At 45.0% G+C, this 7,762-nt stretch overlaps 1 long non-coding RNA gene across 1 annotated transcript in view; it reads right to left on the bottom strand.

Annotated features, from left to right (window-relative positions):
- Positions 1–2,663: 2,663 nt before the first annotated feature.
- Positions 2,664–7,762, bottom strand: part of LOC129402563 (uncharacterized) — a 111,544-nt gene continuing 106,445 nt past the window's right edge. The window contains exon 3 of the long non-coding RNA XR_008628699.1: positions 2,664–2,767. This is a non-coding gene — a long non-coding RNA (uncharacterized LOC129402563). The remainder of the gene's footprint in view (positions 2,768–7,762) is intronic.

The raw sequence follows: 7,762 nt of genomic DNA, 5'->3' as shown, positions 1-7,762 counted from the left end.
TGCCACACAGGCAGAGAGGGAGTGGGAGGGAGGGTATGCAGGGGTTTGGTGGTGGATCAAATATGAAAACTTTGTAACTGTATTTCACAGTGATTCAATAAAAATAATTTAAGAAAAATAAAATCTATAGCAAAGACTCTGCAAGTATCATTATTTAAGGATCTTTTATTTAGGAGGGATATTGGAGGGAGGGGGTAGAAGGAAATCTCAAATAGATGTCAGAGTATTGTATAAGGGAATATAAGGGAATAAATGCAAGGGGGTAATTCTGGATTATCATCCTGGGCCCTAAATACAGTCAATAAGGTTTTAGTGGGACTTAAGGCAGAGAGAGAGCTGACGAGTCAGAAAAGAAACACGTAACTGGTCCACGGAGGTCGGTAATGAACTTAGAGTAGGGCTATAAGCCAAGGAAAATCACACATCAGCAGCTGGAAGAAAAAAAAAGCCCCCCCTTCACCCCCCCTGCTCCCAGAGTCCTGGCAGGAGTGCAGGCGTGTGAGCCCCTAAATCCTCCAGTAAAGCAATGAATTTCTTAAAGCTGCCACAGGCAATTGAAGGGGTTTTCACACCCACCCGGGTGCTCTTGAGAGCCACAATTACCAGGCTTGAGGAGGATTCACACAGAGGCCTCTTGGCTATCAGGAAGCAGAGGAAACCTTCAGATCATTAAGCAGACTAATGCATCAAAATTCAGGAAACAGGGACCCACGTCCAGTAGAGCCTGCCCATCCCAGGCACCAATAGCCAGTGCCTGGGCGAAGGGACCTCACCTTGAGAAGCAACGGCCTAAGAGGAGAAATGCAAGCTACGAGCATTGCTGGGCCACCCAATTCCTGTCCTAGGTCAGTGGCTTCATGTGAATCGCCCCGTTGGGTGGGGGAAGGAGGAAGGGGGGGAATGGAAACCATTTCCATGCAAGAATGACTCAGGAACTGGACCGGGATCAGGACTGGATGATCAAATCAAAGCCCTGAGAGCCTCCAAGTGTGCGAACATCACAGCAGAGACGGACGGGAGGGGAAATTCTCTACAAGCTTCCCATGTGCTTGAGGGCAGCAAGTCGATGAGATTTCAGGAGGCCGGGAATGGTCTGGGGCATTCACAAAGGATGACACAGTCCCGTGAGAAGGTCCCGGCCCAGCCCAATGGAGATAATGGCAGCCACACAGAGGAATGGGAACACAGTGGTGCCCTACAAGACAGTTAGGAAGAGATGACAAACTACTTGCATCAGGAATGAGTGCTGGCAAGGCACAGGGGCTCCAGTCAGTGACAATGGGAATTTTCTTTCTAGCTTTTTATTGGGTCACACCCGGCAATGCTCAGGACTTACTCCTGGCTCTGCACTCAGAAACTACTCCTGGTGGTGCTTGGGGGACCATATGGGATGCCGGAGATTGAACCCAGGTCAGCCATGTGCAAGGCCGCATGCCCTCCCCACAGTATTATCACTCCATCCCCCAATCTGAATCTTGGGAAAAAAAATTCAAGCAAAGACTGTCTAAAACACAGGGCTGGAGCGATAGCACAGCGGGTAGGGCATTTGCCTTGCATGCAGCTGACTTGGGTTCTATTCCCAGCATCCCTTATGGTCCCCTGAGCACCACCAGGAGCAATTCCTGAATGCAGAGCCAAAAAGAGTAACCCCTGTGCATCACCAAGGTGTGACCCAAAAAGCAGAAAGAAAGAAAGAAAGAAAGAAAGAAAGAAAGAAAGAAAGAAAGAAAGAAAGAAAGAAAGAAAGAAAGAAAGAAAGAAAGAAAGAAAGAAAGAAAGAAAGAAAGAAAGAAAGAAAGAAAGAGAAAGAAAGAAAGAAAGAGAGAAGGAAGGAAGGAAGGAAGGAAGGAAGGAAGGAAGGAAGGAAGGAAGGAAGGAAGGAAGGAAGGAAGGAAGGAAGGAAGGAAGGAAGGAAGGAGGAAGGAAGGAGGAAGGAAGGAAGGAAGGAAGGAAGGAAGGAAGGAAGGAAGGAAGGAAGGAAGGAAGGAAGGAAGGAAGGAAGGAAGGAGGAGGAAAAGGAGGGAGGGAGAAAGAAAGGAAGAAAGAAAGAAAGAAAGAAAGAAAGGAAAGAAAGAAAGAAAGAAAGAAAGAAAGAAAGAAAGAAAGAAAGAAAGAAAGAAAGAAAGAAAGAAAGAAAGAAAGAAAGAAAGAAAGAAAGAAAGGAAGAAAGGAAGGAAGGAAAGGAAGGAAGGAAGGAAGGAAGGAAGGAAGGAAGGAAGGAAGGAAGGAAGGAAGGAAGGAAGGAAGGAAGGAAGGAAGGAAGGAAGGAAGGAAGGAAGGAAGGAAGGAAGGAAGGAAGGAAGGAAGGAAGGAAGAAAGACTGTCTAAAACAGTGAGAGTATGTTTTCTCTGGCTCTTAAGAGTTTAAGAGCTCAGGGATCATATGCAAGAGATGACAAAAGTTAAAGTATGGGGACTTGAAATTTGATGGGAACAGAGTACCCGAGTGTCAACAGTTTTCTGCAGTACGCATGTTCTTCCTCTTCCCTCCTCCAGATCCTACACTAGGCAACGGGGCACCCAAAGAGTCCAAGAGAACCTTAACATCCCGAAAAGGAACAGTTCTGAATCACACTCACAACACTGACTCCTCAGAAGAACCCTGCACTGGAGTTCTTCAAAGTATCTTACAATTTTTCGAAGGACAGAGAGGAAATTCTTACCATTGGTGGCCATATACTTCTTTTTTGAGGTCAGCTAGAGGGATGGGTGACAGAAGGCTCAGCAGTGGACAAGGGGATGTTTTCCGGGATGTCCCAGGGAGGAGCTGGTGAGAGAAAGGGAGCACAATTTTCACATTTGCAGACACTGACTTAGACACGCTGGAGCAGGAACTGTATATGCTGCAAAAACAGAAAAACACATTGTCCACTAATATATAGTTCTCCTAGAAAAGGAGACATTTGGGGAGAAATTAATAAATACAAATTTATATTGGGCAGGGGGAACTGTATGCAAAAGAAAAAAGTCTTGGGGCTGGAGCGATAGTATAGCAGGTAGGGAATTTGCCTTGCACGCAGCTGACCTGGGTTCGATCTCCAGTAACACATATGGTTCCCTAAGCACCACCAGGAGTAATTGCTGAGTGCAGAGCCAGGAGGAAGCCCTGAGCATTGCCAGATATGACCCCAAAAAAGCAAAAAAAAAAAAAAGTCTTATTTGCACCTCCAGCTACATATTCTATGTTCTTCTTCTCCAAAAATGCTCAGTGTTCAGTGCTCCATTGGAGAAGGTAAGCAGCTGCCCACCCCCATGCCATACACAGACATACCCACCCCTGAAGCTTATCAAGGTGAGGCCAAAAATGGTTTAGATTGGGGAGGCAAGATATTAAATTCAGGATTAGAAACTTTGCTGGGCGCTCGGAGGGGGGAGGCACCAAGATGCCAAGGCCTATGATGGAGGCCTTCCCCCCCCTCCGTAAAGTAATGGTGTGTGAGAGGAAAAAGTTTCCTGCATCTCTCCTGGACAGCAGAATTGATGGCAAACAGCTCATCCGTCTTCCTAAGCTTTCAGACCAGCAAAAACAACAAAGATCCATGTTTGTAGATATTTGCTGGTGAATAAGTATAAGACCTAGTAAACTGCATGTGCATACAGAGATGATGAGCCAAGAGGGCTTGACTGGTATGAGGTAAACATCTCTGTGTCTCCGATTAAACTTTGAAGGTCGTGCGATCGGGAGCAGTGGCTCTTCCAGGAAAGAGAGCCCTATCAATGCAAGCTGAAATGTGCCCAACAATTCATTATCCCTGACATTTGCTCAGAACCTGAAGACCACTGTCTCCTATCACATCTCATCCCCTCCCAAGCACAGCCGCGCAAATGTTGATGCCACCCAGTTTTGCCCGTGGATGCACTCCCAGGCGTTTGATGGAAGGTTTACTAACTACATCATAGTAAGGCAGGGTCAGATAAACATCCCCACAGTCTATGGCTATACCTCCCCGAACGCGCCCAATCTCGTCTGATCTCGGAAGCTAAGCAGGGTCAGGCCTGGACAGTACTTGGACGGGAGAAAAGTCCCCACAGAAAGTCTGGCTGCCTTCTTAAAACTGACCCTCAGACTGGCCCAAGCTCTGACACTCCAGCAGGGTAACAAGAATGAGGATATTTGGGGAGCCAAAGAGGTTGTAGAGGGCTTAAGGTTGAACAAGACTTGCATGTGGCTGACTCTAGTTCAGTTCCCAGCACTGCATGGTCCCACCCACCAAGATCAGTGCGGAAAGCCCCCCAGTACCCCAGGGCCCCAGGAGCACTGCATCCTTGGGTCCTCACACTGAACCTCAAGCCTAATGGTCGGAGAATCACCAGAACTGGCCCAAGGCCTCCTGAGCACTGTTTGGGAGTGCCCCTCCATGTGAGAATACTGTGTTTTTGAAAGCACTCTTACTTTGGGATCCCCTCATCTAACCGTGACAACTCCTATTTCCCTCTCAAAGTACCCCTAAACTGGGTTCCCCTTTGAGACATACTTACCTGAACTTGTGCTCCCCAAATTACAATTCTCTCTCCCCACCCCTCCAAAAAATAAAATAGATGCATTTCAGCTTACCACTAACTCTGCTATTACTGGAGTTAGTAACAGAGAATGTTAAAAGTTGACAGAGATAGCCCTTCCCTAACCAGAAGAACAAGGGGAGCACAAACAAGGCCTCTGGGAAGGGAGAAGATGGGGTTGGAGAAATGGTTCTGTTCTGAAGACAACGCAGTTAAGGGTGCAGAAGTATCATCCGAAGAGCTGAGATCAGACGTGAGCTCAGGGCCTAAAGGTGTAGGTGACAAGCCATGGGTCTGAAAGGAAGGTGAAGCTGGAGAAAGGAGTTGCAGAAACATAGAAAGATTTCAGAAACTCTGGGCTGAGAACCTCGGAGAACTTCTCAAACACATGATCACCTTCCAATTTTAGAGGCAAACGAGGAGGAATAATATAGAAGCAAATGACTTGGAAATCCCTCGTAGAGAACTGGGAAGACATAGGGAACACATTTTGCAAAATGTTGCAAAGGCAAGCATTTTGTAAGCAAAAGTCACCCTGAACTACCAAACCCTTCGTTTTAATGCTTATTGGATAGCGTTCTATTAAATTAAATTATATAAATTATGGTTAACTTGTGACCTGATCTGGGCTTTATTGTTGTTGTTTTGCTTTTATTTTGCCCTGGCCACAGTTTTTATGGACCAATATATAAATATTGATGGGATGCTATAAAATTCAGCTGAGTTAAGTTAGTCCAGGAAGACTTCTGGAAGAGAAATTTGAAGTATTGTCATTTTAAAAAAGTGTTTTTACTAAGGTTTCATTTGTGTACCGCACTGTATGTATTATAGAAGTATTGTTTCATAGCTCTTCAAACTGATGTCACAACACCGTGCTCACTTCCAAAGTACCAGTTGACTTAAACCATAGTCCAGCTGGAACCCCGCACCCACCCTACAATCTGGTCACTTCAGTTCTACAGTCAGAATCCAAGAGCCTGTTTAGGTCTGGACTTGTCTATTCTCTTCCTTTGTATTCTTTATATCCCACATAACTGTGAGATGATAAAATATCATGTTTTTCGGATTTGTCTTACTGCTCATAACCTCCTCTAGTTCCCTGTTGTTACAAATGGCAAATTTTCATCGTTTCTTAGAGCTGAGTGGTACTGTGGTATCTAGACTACACTTTCTCTAGTCACTTGTCCATGACTGGGCATTTGATCATTTCTCTATCTGGGCTATGATGAACTCAGGTATGCATGTCTATTTTTGAATGAGTATTTCTATACTCTAGATAGGTGCCTTCCCAACGATGCCACATTGGAGGCTCTTTCAGGGTCAGGGGAGTGAGTTGGGAAGGACGGGTAAAGAGAGGCTTCTAAAATCTCAGGGCTCTGATGAATGGAGACACTACTGAGAATGCTCGAGAAATTCGAAGATCAATGAGATGATGATGATGATGATGATGATGATGAGGAGGAGGAGGAGGAGGAGGAGGAGATAAGTGCCTAGAGGGGATGTGCTGGATCATACGGTGGAGCTATGTTTAAGGAGACATCTCCATACTGTTTTCCATAGAGATTGGGCAAGTTTTCATTTCAAATAGGGTCCAAGGATTCCTTTTCCTCCATGTTCCTGCCAGCACTTGTTTCTGGCTAATGATCCATTCTTAATCACAGAACACCATGACAAAGAAAAAAAATGTTATTAAGAAGAAAGTATGTTGAATCTGACATTTTTATATCCCAGTCACCCTCACCACTGACAACCACAATTACAACAAACATGTTTACAGTTGCTGAGGACCCCAAATGTTGCCAGTTAGTATCCAAAAGTTACCCACAGAAGGTTTCTAAAATTAGGAAGATAAACCAAATATCCTCTTGGGGTATTTTCAAGTTTGTCTTAGAAAACATAGAGTGAGAAGCCATCTCCATGAGTGTTGCTGAGACAGAAAATTTTGGAGCTTGTCCTAAATTGGGAGGAATTGTTACAAGCTGCCATGAACATCTTCAAACAACCAAGATTTGCCTGAAGTTAAAGCTACCCCAGTGATCCTGTTACCAAAAATTTAAAAATACATGCTACCCAACTGACTTATTTTCTCCTTCGCTGGCAGTCATCAAAAGAAAGAGGGAAATCATATTTGCAAACAATATAATCTAAAAATAATGCTTCAAAGGGAGAGAGAAAATGACACAGAATAATCTTTCTCATATGTGGGATGTAAAGAAACATAATGGTGGAATAAAGAACAGCCAAAGACAATGGAAACAAATATCATAAGGACTGGTACTGGGGTTAGAGGATAGTACAGAGGGGAGGGCATCTGCCTTGCATGTGAGATTGACATGGGTTCAATCCCCAGCACTCCATATGATCCCCAGAAGACTGCCAAGAGTAATTCCTGAGTGCAAAGCCAGGAGTAACCTCTGATCATAGCTGGGTGTGACCTAAAAAGCTAAAAAAGAAAAAAGAAAGGAAGAAAAAGAAAAGAAAGAAAAGAACTGGTATTAGGAAACATGGCACTCTAGGAAGTAGGAAACATGGCACTCTAGGAAGCTGAGAGATAGGACATGGAGGGGGAGTGTTCAGCCTGGAGAATGAGGTGGTGATGAGAGGTGGTAAAGTGTTATGTATGAAACTATCATCAGCAACAGTGCTGTAACCACAGGCAAAAGCATGTAAGGAGCCTCTCATAGGAGCAGAGTGAAGGGAGGGAGGTGAATGGGCCACAGGCAGGAGGAGCATTGGTGGAGGGAACCCCACTAGTGATGGGGTCAGTGTCATAGAACCATATTCCTGAAGCATAATCATGAATAACTATAATTTCACAGTGACTAAAAAAACATCTATATAAATCATGATCACGAAATCCCGTTGATAGTTGATTTCTCGAGCAGGCTCAGTCACCTCTCCATTCGACCTATCCCTGAGATTTTAGAAGCCTCTCTCCACTTGGCCTTCCCAAGGATGCCGCATTGGAGACTCTTTCAGGGTCAGGGGACTGAGATCCAGCTTGTTACTGGCTTTAGCATATGAATACACCATGGGAAGCTTATGAGGCTCTCCCATGTGGGCAAGAAACTCTCAGTAGCTTGCTAGTTTCTCCCAGAGGGAGAAGTAGGTTATAAGAACTTGCTTTTAAATCTCTGTATGTTGGCAGTTGATGGGATTACACACACCTGGGTTCCTCTGCCAGTACCTTCATGCATGAGGCTTGTCCGAACATGTGGAGAGGGGCCTTGAGCATGGCTGTAGCTAGGTTCCAGTGGTCTTC

The sequence above is a fragment of the Sorex araneus genome, chromosome 2 (assembly GCF_027595985.1).
Source record: "Sorex araneus isolate mSorAra2 chromosome 2, mSorAra2.pri, whole genome shotgun sequence".
Taxonomy (NCBI): domain Eukaryota; kingdom Metazoa; phylum Chordata; class Mammalia; order Eulipotyphla; family Soricidae; genus Sorex; species Sorex araneus.
This window is presented reverse-complemented; position numbering and strand designations above follow the sequence as displayed.